General features: G+C 38.8%; 1 protein-coding gene across 1 annotated transcript in view; it reads left to right on the forward strand.

Annotated features, from left to right (window-relative positions):
- The window catches only part of ZNF207 (zinc finger protein 207), a 39,691-nt gene extending 26,158 nt beyond the window's left edge, over window positions 1–13,533 (forward strand). The window contains exons 17-18 of the transcript XR_006728805.1: window positions 11,721–11,798; window positions 13,199–13,533. The gene's annotated coding sequence lies outside the window, so the exon portion shown is untranslated. The remainder of the gene's footprint in view (window positions 1–11,720; window positions 11,799–13,198) is intronic.
- Window positions 13,534–14,467: the final 934 nt, after the last annotated feature.

The following is a 14,467-nucleotide window of genomic DNA, read 5'->3' on the forward strand; positions in this document are numbered from 1 at the left end:
AATGCTTAAATCTCCTTTGCAACAATGTATATGTGTCTACCATTTTTACAGATTTCTTCACATAATGATTGAATTGAAATGTACATTTTTTCCTTTTAATTTTGTATGGTGCTTTAAATACTAATTTTATTTTAAGCTTTTTTCAGGGTAGAAATAAGTGGCTGTTAAAGATCTTCGAGAAGAATTATCTAAGTGTCCCTTTTTAAGATTCAGTGATGACTTTTCAATAAATTAAGTTTTCTGTTTTTCAGCTCCAGTTAGAACTGAGAATAGGTAGCTGATCAAAAATGGAAAAAGTTTTGTGCTTTCCTGGAATATTATAGGAATCAGTGTATAATAGTAAAATGGTATTAAGCCAATACATAGTTTGCATAGAAGCAGTCTTTTTAAAATAAGAGAAAAAAATCCTTTAATTTAGAGTCTCCCCACTCCGTGGGATATTGTATTAATAATAAGATGGCAATAAGATTAAGGTGTAAAGTGTTTAATTGCTGTGCCATAAAAGATGATTTATTTCTGAGAAATAGGTCCATTGCTTTCCAAACTATAGGCTAGCATTATTTTGTAAAGTGGTACAAGATCCTAAAGGGTGGGAAAGAGGAAGCCTGTCTCGAGTCAATCTTGAGGCTTCGTTTGTACTGGCAAGGAGTTAAGTGAAGAGCAGTTCACATAAGGGATAGGATTTTAAGAAGGTCCAAGGAGGGCCTGAACAAAGCACACAAGGGAGGCTAAATGGCTAGTCCATGTATACATAAAATGGTTTAGCTAAAAAAAAAAGTCTATTAGCTGAATTTTTATATAAGTAAATGAACTCACTAATGTAAAGGTTGTAATTGAATACTGACTTTTAATGTTGGTTTATTTATCATAATTAAAACTATAATTAATATTTTTGATTTTTGTGGGGGTTTATTTTAAACAAATTTTTTATAAGGGTTGTGTTAGTTAATCTTGTCACTATGATTTCTTACCTGGTTAAAACGTAGCTAGAAGCTTGTGCAAAACAAAACAAGTGAAATGGAGGACCACAATTACATGTTTACATGTTTAATTTTTGTCTACTAGTAGAGTTTGGAAATGGAGATGTTTCTTAGGGTGTGTAACCATATAATAACTAGGAATCACAAAGGGCATTGAAGTGTTTTGTTTCTTTTTCAGGTGGTCTGAGGGTGTTTACTATGCTTTAAATAAGCTCAAACTACCACTTGAAAAATGGTGCTTTATTTTCATATCTGAAGCAATTTTTAATTTGCTTTCATCTAAAAATTCAAAGATTTTTGCGTCTGCATTATGAAAAGCCAGCCTTGGCCAGGCGGAGTGGCTCACACCTGTAATCCTAGCACTTTGGTGGGAGGTTCGCTGGAGACCAGCCTGAGCAACATGGGGAGACCCTGTTTCTACAAAAAAAAAATAGAAAAATTAGCCAGGTGTGTTGGCATGTGCCTGTATTCCCAGCTACTCAGTAGGCTGAGGCAGGAGGATCGCTTGAGCCCAGGAGTTTGAGTTTGCAGTGGGCTACGATGACACCGTTGCACTCTAGCCTGGGCAACAGACCCTGCCTTCAAAAAAAAAGTCAGCCTCTTTTTGTTAGGAGTAGGTGGCTGAGTGTCTGCTTCATTCATTAACAAACCTTTGAGTGCCTGTTACCTACAAAGAGAAATAAAATATTTATTATGTAACTTGTCTCAGCCCGTTTATTGATTTATATCCAGAAAAGTTTATATTCAGAATGAATTATGACATATATCTGCTGTCCTGAGCAGTTTTCGGTATGCCCTGGTAACGATGAGAAAGTTTTTTTTATTAAGTATAGAATGTCTATAGGGAGAAAGTAAGGGGTAAAAGAGCATGGTTTAGCCAATATGAGTATGAGGTATGTGGTATGATACAGTGTTATTTGAGGCTGGATAGGTAGATGAGTTAGAAGTAGCATAGTGGTTTAAAGTAACCATAAAATTAGAGCAAATTTTTGCTTTTCCATCATTCACCGGTTATATGACCTTGAGCATGTTACTTCTCAACTGATAGTCATTAAGTTTCTTAGGTTTGTGAGAAACAAGTTGTTACATGTAAAAATAACTTATAATATGGGCCATCACTTTATAAGTGCTCACTTTTTTTGTATGTGTACATGAAGGAACTAACATTGTCAGACCAGTGCTTTGGTGGGGCAGGCAGAGAAAACCTAAAAAAATTTGTTGCGTAAATACATACGAAGAATGTCTAGTATGTGTTTGGCTATTACCCTTTGTACAGGTAGACAGGAAATACTTCTGAAGAGTAACTTACAAACTGAAGATTTAAGAAGCCTCTCTTGGCTGGGGCACAGATCAATGCCTATAATCCACTCTTGGAGCCCAGGGCAGGAGGATCGCTTGAGCTCAGGAGTGTGAGACCAGCCTGAGCAAGAGTGAGACTCTGTCTCTACAAAAAATACAAAAATTAGGCAGATGTGGTGGCAATGTGCTTGTAGTCCCAGCTGCTTGGGACGCTGAGGCAGGAGAATCACTTGAGCCCAGGAGTTTGAGGTTGCTGTGAGCTATGATGGTGCCATTGTACTCTAGCAACAGCAAAACTGTCTCAAAACAAACCAAAAAAAACACTAGCCTTTGCAAAGTCTTGTTGGATAACAGTATTTCATGCAGAAGATAGAGTAGTTGCAGAGACCATGAAATGGGACAGCATAAGGTCTTGGAGGAATGAAAAATGAGGTATGAATGGGGGATGGAAGGGGTGTGTTTATGTAATGAGAGTGCGTTGGAGGGGTGGATGAAATCACACTGGACCACATGGTTTGAATTTTACTCTGATGAAGCCTTTGGAAGATTTGCAGCTGGTGAGTAATATATAGTTTATGATTAAAAGTTGGTTATTGGTGGGGCAAGGTGGGTTGGTGGGTAATATAAGGACCTGTGGAGCAGTAAGAACCTGCTCCAAAACAATTCAAGAGTAACTCGTGTGATGAATTATTCTGGGTGACAAATGGAGAAATTAGATGATGCCAACCCTCCTTAATGTGAGAAGCACAAAAAAGAAAAAGGAAAGATTGGAAATTAAGTTTTTCAAACAGCTGATTTAGTGCACACCTGATTTGTAAGACTTATATTTAGCAGGGGTTTATTGAAGATGTAGTAAGACATTGAGAGGCAAAAATAACCAGTCTTTCTCCTTAAAGAAAAGTACATCAACAGTGATAAGGAAGTGAAAATCCCCTTTGAAGTAAAATTTGAAGAAAGGCGATTCCGCTTGCATGGTGTCAGGAGGGAAAGTGACTTTTGAAGTAGATGTTCAAGGACTGTTAGGGTTTGGACAAATTGATGAAAGTGTTAGGAGAAACTGGAAAACCCAACAGAATGGAGGCATGTAAAGGAAAGTTGTAAAGGATGTGGCAAGGTCATTTGAGGTTAAAACATCCTTTATACCACATTAGGGATACACATTTTGTCTAAGGCTTGGAGTGCATTTGATTTTTATTATAGAAATAACATTGACTAGAGTGGTGGTTTTGGGCTCTTAAAGTCTTCAGAAGCATCCAAAATCTGTATCACCTGAGGCTGCCACTATTTCCTTATCACCATTGTCCTAGTGATGTGGAATAGTAAGATGCAGCAAACATGATTGGGCCTGACTTCCATTGTGTTCACCAAGGCTAGCTTTATACTTAAGACCATTATTTTCTTTGGTCACTTTCCAAACTAAGTGCCTCAGTTTTTCTGCCATTTCCTCTCAATTGCAGGATGTTGCTCACCTCTCCCCAAAACCTGTAATGCCCACGTAATTTCTATTCCCTGTGAATTCTTTGTAGAACCTTCCTAAAACCCAATTCTCATAGAGTATACTTTCTAACAGTTGTTTTAAGTGAATACTATTCATTCTTTGAGATTATTTGTACTTGGAGTTTGAGAGCATCTGTGAGCCCATTAGGTAAGGTAATTCAGACCATTATTTGTAAATAAACAAACTTCCATTTGGCTTCGTGAAGTATTTCACTACGATTCAGTGCTTTGATCTGATTCTTGGAAGTTCCTCTTCAGTGAAGTTTTGTACATTATGTTTGTACTAGTGCTCAATGAATATACTTCGAGTGAATGATTAATACTCTTTCTCTGAAGAAGAGTGTTTATAGCTGTGCTACTGAAGACAGTCAAACTTGCAAATTGATGTCTCAATCTATAATCATACTTTGTAGATGTATAACGGAAATGTGCAAAGTATAACCATACATTTCGACCTTTGCTAGGACCATGATACTGTGAAACAATGCTGTGGTAAAGATAGTCACCTTTTTCACTTCGCTGGCTGTTCTGCATCTCTGCTTTTCAGATTCTTGTCCTCTTCCGTCACCACCCCTTGCCCCCATACACACACTTTTCTGATGGCTTTACTTTCTAATTCATAAGGAGTAGGAGCCAAGCCTTTTTAGATACCTACCGTATCTACAGTAATCTGCACCCTTTTATCACGTTGGAGATCTTTTCTTTTTTTTCTTTTCAACATGGTCTGACTTGCCCAGGCTGGAGTGCAGTGCCATCATCATAGCTCACTGCAACCTCAAACCCCTGGGCTTAAGCAATCCTCCTTTCCTGCCCCAGCCTCCCAAGTAGCTGGGACTATAGGCACACACCACCACACCCAGCTAATTTTTTTGTTTTTTTCTAGAAACGGGGTCTTGCCTTGTTGCTCAGGCAGGTCTGAAACTTTTGGCCTGAAGGGATCCCTCCTGCCTTGGCCTCCTAAAGTGCTAGGATTGCAGGCATGAGCTACTGTGCTTGGTCCTAGGTAATCATCCTATGTGGTAATGCTTTTTGGTATGCTCTGGAATCCCATCAACTCCTGCTGCGTTAGTGGTCTCATAATTGTTTCCTTTTGTGTTTCTTCAGTTTCCTATCCTATTTCTTACTCTTTTAATGACTCCTTTTTCCTAGGATAAAATTTGGATGATTGGAAGTGACATGTAAGAGATAGGAGTCAAGAGTGAGACTGAAGTTTTACCTTGAAACTTTGTTTACTTCTTTTGGCTTAAAGGCCCTTCATAATCTGACCCCTGCTTATCACCCCAACTTTATTTCTTGCCATTCCCCCTTGGTACTCAGCTTAAACTCTTAATTTTCTGCCTGAAGACCTTATCTCCTCCCCTTACTACTTTGACTTGGGTAACTTCTATTTCCCCACATCTTCCAGATACTAGTTTAGAGACAATTCCCTCTGATAAACCCCTGGGCCTCTATGATGACCTTCATATGTGCTTTTTTTTTTTAATTTCAAAATATTATGGGGTACAAATGTTTCTGGTTACACGGATTGCTTTTGTAATGCTCGAGTCAGAGTTAAAAGTGTTATGTGCTTTCATTGCACTGCGTACTTAACCATAAATGTTGCCTGTTTATACTGGAGTGCCTTGTTCTTTGCATTCCTAAAACCTAGCATGCTGTATGACACTTAAAAATAGGCCTTAGTAATTGCTAGTTTCAATTAAATTGCCAGTGATGGGTTAATCGAGTTCATCAAAAACAGACTAGAGCTTTCTGAGAGAGGTGCCTTTCTCTATTTGAACATTATGCAATTTAAATCTGACTCAGTCATGCTATTCTTTTGAGCATGATCTTTAGAACATGTATTTAGTATAAGTAAGTGCTAGAACATGTAACTAGTGTAACTAGTGCTAAAGAGTAACTCTTTGCAATAGCAAAGGTCTTTTTGGACAGAGCTGTTCTCAAAACAAAACAATGAAATCTGTGTTTGTTCAGGAAGAATGGAAGGAGTTTTGAAAAGTAACTTGTCCTGTGGAATGTCTGCAAGAATAAGAAGTTTTCATTTCCTTAATTGTGAAAGATTAGCTGTAGTTCCAAATAGATGGAGGCTAGACCAGTGGTCCCAACTTCTTTAGCACCAGGGATTGGTTTCATGGAAGACAGTTTTTCCACGGACTGGAGGGAGGAAGGGGTAGTTCCAGGATGATTCAAACACATCACATTTATTGTGCACTTTATTCTTATTGTTACATTGTAATGTAATTGTACCGCTCATCTAATGGTGTTGATCTGATAGGTGGAGCTCAGGTGGTGATGTGAGTGATGGGGAGTACCTGTAAATACAGATGATTCTTAGCTCCCTCTGCTGCTTACCTGCTGCTGTGCAGCCTTGTTCTTAATAGGCCACACACTGGTGGGTGTTGGAGATCGACCACAGGGCTAGACCAAAGATTGCAAATTAAAGTGTCTACAAGAACTGGGCAGGTAATGAAGATTAGTGAAACAAACCAAATGGAGAATGGTGAGCTCATGACCCTAATAGATGAGGGTAATGCTATGTGCAGTGTTTGGCCAAGGTTGCCAGATTTCATTTTTCTAGAGAAGTTAGATATTTTTGTATTTTTATAAAATTAATACTAAGCAGTATGGGTGAAACACATCTGTAGGCCACTTATACTTGTGGGTCACCATTGTGGGATTTCTTAGATGAAAGCTGATGTTTGTGGAAATTTATATCAACAGGAGGAAAACCAGATAGTCCCAGAGAGGAAGGTTTTTTTGTTTGTTTGTTTTTGTTTTTATTTTTTTGAGACAGTGTGTTGCTTTGTTGCCCTGGCTAGAGTGAGTGCCCTGGCGTCAGCCTAGCTCACAGAAACCTCAAACTCCTGGGCTTAAGGGATCCTACTGCCTCAGCCTCCTGAGTAGCTGGGACTACAGGCATGTGACACCATGCCTGGCTAATTTTTTCTATATATATTTTAGTTGGCCAGCTAATTTGTTTCTATTTTTAGTAGAGACAGGGTCTCGCTCTTGCTCAGGCTGGTCTCGAACTCCTGACCTTGAGCGATCCACCCGCCTCGGCCTCCCAGAGTGCTAGGATTACAGGCGTGAGCCACCGCGCCCGGCCCCAGAGAGGAAGGTTTGTTAATGGACAAGAGGCAGATGATCTGTTAACCATGATAGAGTATGATGTTGGAGAACAAGACACTGAATAGAATGGTGCAGTTGAATCAGTAATTGGCCACTGTGATCCAACTGTAGGTTGTAGGTATGCATAAATACAGAAATTAGTGTTCAGCCTCAGAATTTCATTTCTAGAGGACTTCTGGGCAATGCAGTACCCTAGGAGGATTGAGATCACAAAAGTAAACTTTCAAAACAATCAGTGAACAATTTTGGATGGGTCAGCATGTCTTGGAAATAGGCATAATATGTAACTAAGTTTATTACTGTGGAATTTGAAAAAGGTTATTCTGCTTCTGATTCATAGTAGTTGGCACCTACTAGGCAACGAATGTTATATTGAGTAGGTTCATCTCTATGTCATCTTTAAATCAAAGAAAGCTGTGATAACTGTCAGGGTGTTGGCAAAGCATATATCAGTCCTCAGTTTCTCAGTTACTAAATGGTGAGACAAAAAGGCAAAGTATTTAACTCCAGTAGTTACCAAGAATATGCAATTTTTAACCTGTTTCCTGGAAATTTGTTCAAATTTCATACTGTTTTCTAAAAAGTAATTTTTTAAATATTTAAAGTATTGCCTATCATTTAAGAAATTTAATGTTGATCAAACAATAGTTCTCTGCCCCAACCCTAGCCACAGCCCCCAGGAAGAACAGTTGTCCTTTGTTATCTGTAGAGGATTGTTTCCAGGACTTCCCTCAGATACCAAAATTCACCAATGCTCAAGCCCATGCTAGAAAATGGCATAGTATTTGCATATAAGCTACACACATCCTCCCATATACTTTAAATCATTTCTAGATTATCTGTAATACCAAATAAAATATCAATGTTATGAAAATAGTTGTTATACTGTATTAGAGAATAGTGACAAGAAAAATAGTACATGTTCATTGTAGGTGCATTTTTTTCCCCAATTATTTTTGATTCATAGTTGGATGAATCCACAGATGCAGAATCCAGCATACAGAGAGCTGACTGTACTTTAAACTCTTATTTGTTTTGGCTTCACCTCAGTATATTTAAATAACGTCCTTCCATTACTGAGTGCATCTGTTGATTTCCACTGCCTTAGGTAAGGATTTAGCTCACTTATTCTGTCTCTACCACACCATCCCTCTTTATATAATTATATCCTTGTATTTGTTGTGCTGTTACATCTGTAAGATACATCTTTTTTTTTTTTTTTTGAGACAGAGTCTCACTCTGTTGCCCGGGCTAGAGTGCCATGGCATCAGCCTAGCTCACAGCAACCTCCAACTCCTGGGCTCAAGGGATCCTTCTGCCTCAGCCTCCCAAGTAACTGGGACTACAGGCACAGGCCACCATGCCCGGCTAAATTTTCTATATATATTTTAGCTGTCCATATAATTCCTTTCTATTTTTAGTAGAGACGGGGTCTTGCTCTTGCTCAGGCTGGTCTCAAACTCCTGAGCTCAAACAATCTACCCGCCTCGGCTTCCCAATGTGCTAGGATTACAGGCGTGAGCCACCTCGCCCGGCCTGTAAGTTACATCTTAATTCCTTGTTCCATCATTTAAAGATGACATCTCAGCTTGACAAATTAAAGATACTATCATCCTTTACTGTTTTGTTCTTTTTCACCCTTGACTTCCGACTTGAACATTTATACATTTTGCAGTATGAAGGCTGAGACATTTACATTTTTTTCTGTAAACATGTATTTATTTATTTATTTATTTTTTGATACAGAGTTTCACTCTGTTGCCTGGGCTAGAGTGCCCTGGCATCAGCCTAGCTCACAGCAACCTCAAACTCCTGGGCTCAAGCAATCCGCGTACCTCAGCCTCCCGAGTAGCTGGGATTACAGGCGTGTGCCACCATGCCTGGCTAATTTTTTCTCTATATATATTTTTTAGCTGTCCAAATCATTTCTTTCTATTTTTAGTAGAGATTGGGTCTCACTCTTGCTCAGGCTGGTCTCGAACTCCTCAGCTCAATCGATCCACCTCCCTCAGCCTCCCAGAGTGTTAGGATTACAGGCGTGAGCCACTGCGCTCAGCCTTATGTATTTTATTTTAAATTGATTTTTAAATTGGAAATCAAGAAAAGCTTCTTAGTTTTGATTGTAAATATTACTCAAAAGGACAAGAAAAGTGATGTGATAACATTTCCTTTCTAGTAAAGCTGCTTTTTCCTGGAGTCAGACTCTCTCTCACTTTGTCTACTATCATTACATCCTTTAGTTCTGGTGTTTTTGTTTTTGATACAGAGTCTCACTCTGTTGCCTGAGCTAGAGTGCCGTGGCTTCAGCCTAACTCACAGCAACCTCACACTCCTGGGCTCAAGCAATCCTTCTGCCTCAGCCTCCCGAGTAGCTGGGACTACAGGCATGTGCCACCATGCCGGGCTAGTTTTTTATGTATATATTTTTAGTTGTCCAGCTAATTTTCTTTCTATTTTTAGTAGAGACGGGGGGGTCTCACTCTTGCTCAGGCTGGTCTCGAACTCCTGAGTTCGAGCATTCCTCCCGCCTTGGCCTCCCAGAGTGCTAGGGTTATAGGCGTGAGCCACCGTGCCCGGCCCCTTTAGTTCTGTTTTTCAAGGACAGTGTTAAAACCTCTGGAATCCCTCATTTTCCTTTTGATTTATTTTGTGCCTTTTATAAGAAAAATTCATCAGGTAGTATTATTGGAGTTTGTTTGCAAATCCTGAATGCTTGCTGAAAGATGTCTCCACATTCAGAACTGAAAATTATGCCTACCACCTCTTAAAAGACAGGTCCTACAAAATTATATGATCCTCCTTGTTCGAAAGTTAAGAAAACTGAGATTAGCCCCCAACAGTGAAGTTAAGGCAGGAAGAAATTTTCATAATATGTAATGTTTTTAACTGACAAGAAATATATCACCCAAAAGAAAAATGGGCAACGGATGTCAACCGGTTTATCTCAGTTCACAAAAGAGAAGCCTAGAGTGGCCAGTAACGGTAAAAAGGTGACTGAACTTCACTAGTCAGGAAAATGCAAGTTAAAACACCAATGTAATACCATTTCAAAAATCTCACTTTGACAAAAACTAAACTGTGATGATGAAAATGTTGGCAAAGATATGCAGCAACTCTTTGCATCATCAAGGGGATATGCTTTTGTTAGTGTATGCATTCTGGCTGTTACAACAGATTCAACTATAATATGGTTTAATAAAGTGGAAGTTTATTTTTCTCTTGTACAGTACTAGAATAGACAGCATAAGGCTAATATGGTGATTGGGACACAGGTTTCTTTTAATTTGTTGATTTGCCAACTTTATTTATTTATTTATTTTTTGAGACAGAGTCTCACTCTGTTGCCTGGGCTAGAGTGCCTAGCTCACAGCAACCTCAAACTCTTGGGCTCAAGCAATCCTCCTGCCTTAGTCTCCCGAGTAGCTGGGACTACAGGCATGTGCTACCATGCCCGGCTAACTTTTTCTGTATATATTTTTAGTTGTCCATATAATTTCTTCCTATTTTTAGTAGAGACACGGTCTCGCACTTGCTCAGGCTGGTCTCAAACTCCTGAGCTCAAAGGATCCACCCACCTTGGCCTCCCAGAGTGCTAGGATTACAGGTGTGAGCCACCGCGCCCGGCCTGATTTGCCAACTTTAATAGGCATTTTCATTCTTTGGTTTCCTTGTAGCTACTCTAGCAACCACCATCATATCCGTATACCAGCCAGCAAGGAGAAGGTCCATCTCTTCTTTTTAAGGCTATGATCTAGAAGTGGCCCAGTTAACCTCTACAAATATGCCGTTGACCAGACCTTGGGCACATGGCCACAGATAGTTGCAAAGGATGATGGGAAATGGTAATATTTATTCCAGTAGGCTAGGTGCCCACCTCAAATTTGGAGGCACTATTATCAATAGAAGAAGGGTAGAATTAATATTTTGGAACTCTTAGCAGAAGTTACTACAAAGACTAAACTGTTAATAGTTCAACCACTTTAGAGAGCAATTGGCAAAAGTTAGTAAAGTTGAAGGTGTACTTACCCTAAATTCACCAATTCCATTTCTAGATATATATCTTAGAAAAATGAGAAATATACACAAGGAAATAAACAAAAATCCTTATTGCAATATTATTTGTAACTGAAAAATTGAAAACCTAAATGTCAGTAGAGAAATGGATAATTTAAATATATATAAACAAATGAAAAATAGTTAAAATGAACTAAGATATATATCAACATGGATAAATATTAACATTATGTTTTTTTTTGAGACAGAGTCTCGCTTTGTTGCCTGGCCTAGAGTGCTGTGGTGTCAGCCTAGTGCACAGCAACCTCAAACTCCTGGGCTTAAGCAATCCTTCTGCCTCAGCCTCCCGAGTAGCTGGGACTACAGGCATGCGCCACCATGCCCGGCTAATTTTTTCTATATATATATTTTTAGTTGTCCATAGAATTTCTATTTTTTTTTTTTTTTTTTAGTAGGGCTGGGGTCTCCCTCTTGCTCAGGCTGGTCTCAAACTCCTGAGCTCAAACGATCCACCCGCCTCCGCCTCCCAGAATGCTAGGATTACATGTGTGAGCCGCCTCACCCAGCCCAGACTACTTTAAAGAATGCTAATAATATGGGTGACGTTCCCTCATAGATATCACAGTTAGTTACAAAGTCATAGTTGTTCTCAAGCCTGATATAGTGCCTGACATAGACAGTACTCAGTGAATGTTTTCTGGGGGGATTGATAGGTGGACAAATGGACTAATGCCTGGGGACACACAAAGTGCAGGGAAATACTGGGTCCTGACTGACCTTATATTACTTTTTGTCTGGGGTCAGAATTAACTTTGGACCTGCTGGGGTAAGGGAAAGGGCTGAACCTGAAGATGAAGGTGACTCAGAACTGCAAGGACCAAGGTAGGTGGGCCCTGACCAAGGGCAGCACAGATACCTCACTAATTTGTTTCATTTGTCTACAGATACGTTAATACCCTTAAGCAAATTTTATCTTGTACAATTTAGGTGTGGAGATTTGTATTTGCTTAAAATTTAGCAAAGCTTTAACAAGAATTTACTCTGTATTAAGTGTAGTACTGGGTTGAAGTGTAGGAAGGCTTTTTATTCAATGGGAAAGAAGTCCATGATTTTTCTTCGCATGTTACACAGTTATGATGCTTTAGATTTAATTATTTTGACCTCATGATTGAAATAGTATTTTAAATTAGGACCATCTCATTGTTTGGAACAGTGGTTGTTTAGAAATGTCAGGTGAGGAGTAACATTATCAGAGTCAAATTTGGCCATATGTAATATGGGCCTTAATGATACTATGATTTATATATGCCAGTAATAGGTCTTACAGAAGTGTCAGCCAATAGTGCTGTTCTCTGGTAGCATTCTGGTACTAACCAACTCTTGTATAGTACTTTATAGTTTCCAGAGTACTCTTGCATACCTGATTTCATTTTCACCTCTAACGTATGTAAACGAGGTTTATTTCAGTTCATTGATGATTTATTGAGCAGGTTCTTTTGACAGTGTCTTGCTCTGTTGCCCAAGCTAGAGTGCTGTGTGACATCAGCCTAGCTTACGGCAACCTCAAACTCCTGGGCTTAAGTGATCCTTCTGCCTCAGCCTCCCAAGTAGCTGGGACTACAGGCACAGGCCACCATGCCTGGCTAATTTTTTTTTCTATTTCAGTAGAGACAGGGTCTCCCTCTTGCGCAGGCTGGTCTCTAACTCCTGACCTGAAGCAATCCTCCCACCTCGGCCTCCTAGAGTGCTAAGATTACAGGCATGAGTCACCGAATCCGGGCTCGAGCAGGTTCTGTGCCAAATTTTGTACTATACCTTGGGAAACCAAAGATAAGACAAGGACCTTGACCCTAAGTAACATAGACAACATTGGGGATATACATATAACCAGGATGTGAAAACAATAATTATGGAGGGAGACACATGATTAGGATGTGGTAATGATAGGTCATAATGGCATTCATAGTATGTCTTAGTTATTTTTTTGATTTCAAGGAAGAATTGGTGTGTTTTAGACCATTTTGGAATTACATTTCTTAATGTACTGATGTGATATATGTTTGAAAATTATATTACATTTTCTGCTATTATAATTTATTTCCTCCAGAAAAATCTGAATGATATGTTAGAATATTCAACCTAGGCCACCCTCCTTGGTATTGTGTTTGTGGAAGGAATGATTAATTTATGTGTATAATTTGGCCCTGTGCATATGAAAATTTGATTTTATTAGAAATATTTTAGATAATTAAAGCTTTGTAGGTTTTTGCTGTTATTTTTAGATCTGAAAAAGATGAAGAGAAAGAAAACATGACAAGTCTAGAAGTATGTGAAACAAATCAAACATAAACAAAAATGGAAGCCCTTAAGATGAAGAACAGAAAATCTGTGATTATTGTGTTATTAGCCTCATAGGGGTGTTGAAGTAATCGGGGTGTCAATGACATAATTAAGTGGAATTCTATTTTTGAAATTTGAGAAATAGAGAAATCAGTGCTTTAGGATATGTCTCTTATATACTCAGAAATTCAGTTAAGCATCAGTGATGAATAAACAGTCCATTTGTAGTAATTACATTGATACAATTCTGTATGCCTAATAAAAGTATCCAAATTTACTGTGGATTCTTTTGTGAGTTGTTTGGAATTTCTTACTTCATATGAACATGACCCTGCAAACACTATAACAAAAGCTTTGTTAGGGGTTGATTTTCTTTTGGAATGGAATTCCTTTATATGAGAATTGATTCTAACAGAAGGCCTCTACCCAGTGTAATAATGGAATGATTTTGAACAATGCTGCCATCTACTCAGGGACAGCTAGCCTCCAAGGTGATGCTGAGGCTCTGCTGGCTCCTTACCAAGGCCAAGTCAAGATTTGTTCACCATGCCCGGCCTTTGGATGAGAGATTTGCTATATAACAATACCTAGAAGGAGGCATGTGTTAAAATGGCCTAGTGATTTTCTCTAGTTGCTTTTGTGGAATTCTCATGCTGATTTTATCAGTGACTAACTGTGATCCTACATGTGGGAACATTGTAAGATAATTGTTAAATTTTGGAAAATCTCACATTGGTTTGATAATTTGACCTCCTTTTCTATGCAGGATTTGGGAATGAAAGCGGCATTCTTTTTTTTTTTTTTTCAAGATGGGGTCTTGCTGTGTTGCCCAGGCTGGATTCAAACTTTTGGGCTCAAGTGATCCTCCCACTTCAACCTCCTGAGTAAGCTGGAACTATAGGTGTGCTCCACCACACCTGGTGAAAGTGGCATTCTATAGTTGAAAAAACAGAAATTTTGTCAGCATAGTGATTTGGATTCAAATCCTGGCTCTGGCTCTGACTATAAGCAGTGTAACTCTGGGCAAGTAATTTAACCTCTCTGAATCTCAATTTCTTCATTTGTAAGAAGATACTAATATTACTTTATAGGGTCTTGTGAAAATAAAATAAAGCCTTAGCATGGTGCTTACCATATAGTGAACATAATTATTCCGTTATCAATAATACAAACATCTGGGCAATTTTTAGCACATTTCATTTGTACCTCAA

Source organism: Lemur catta, chromosome 15, assembly GCF_020740605.2.
Source record: "Lemur catta isolate mLemCat1 chromosome 15, mLemCat1.pri, whole genome shotgun sequence".
Taxonomy (NCBI): domain Eukaryota; kingdom Metazoa; phylum Chordata; class Mammalia; order Primates; family Lemuridae; genus Lemur; species Lemur catta.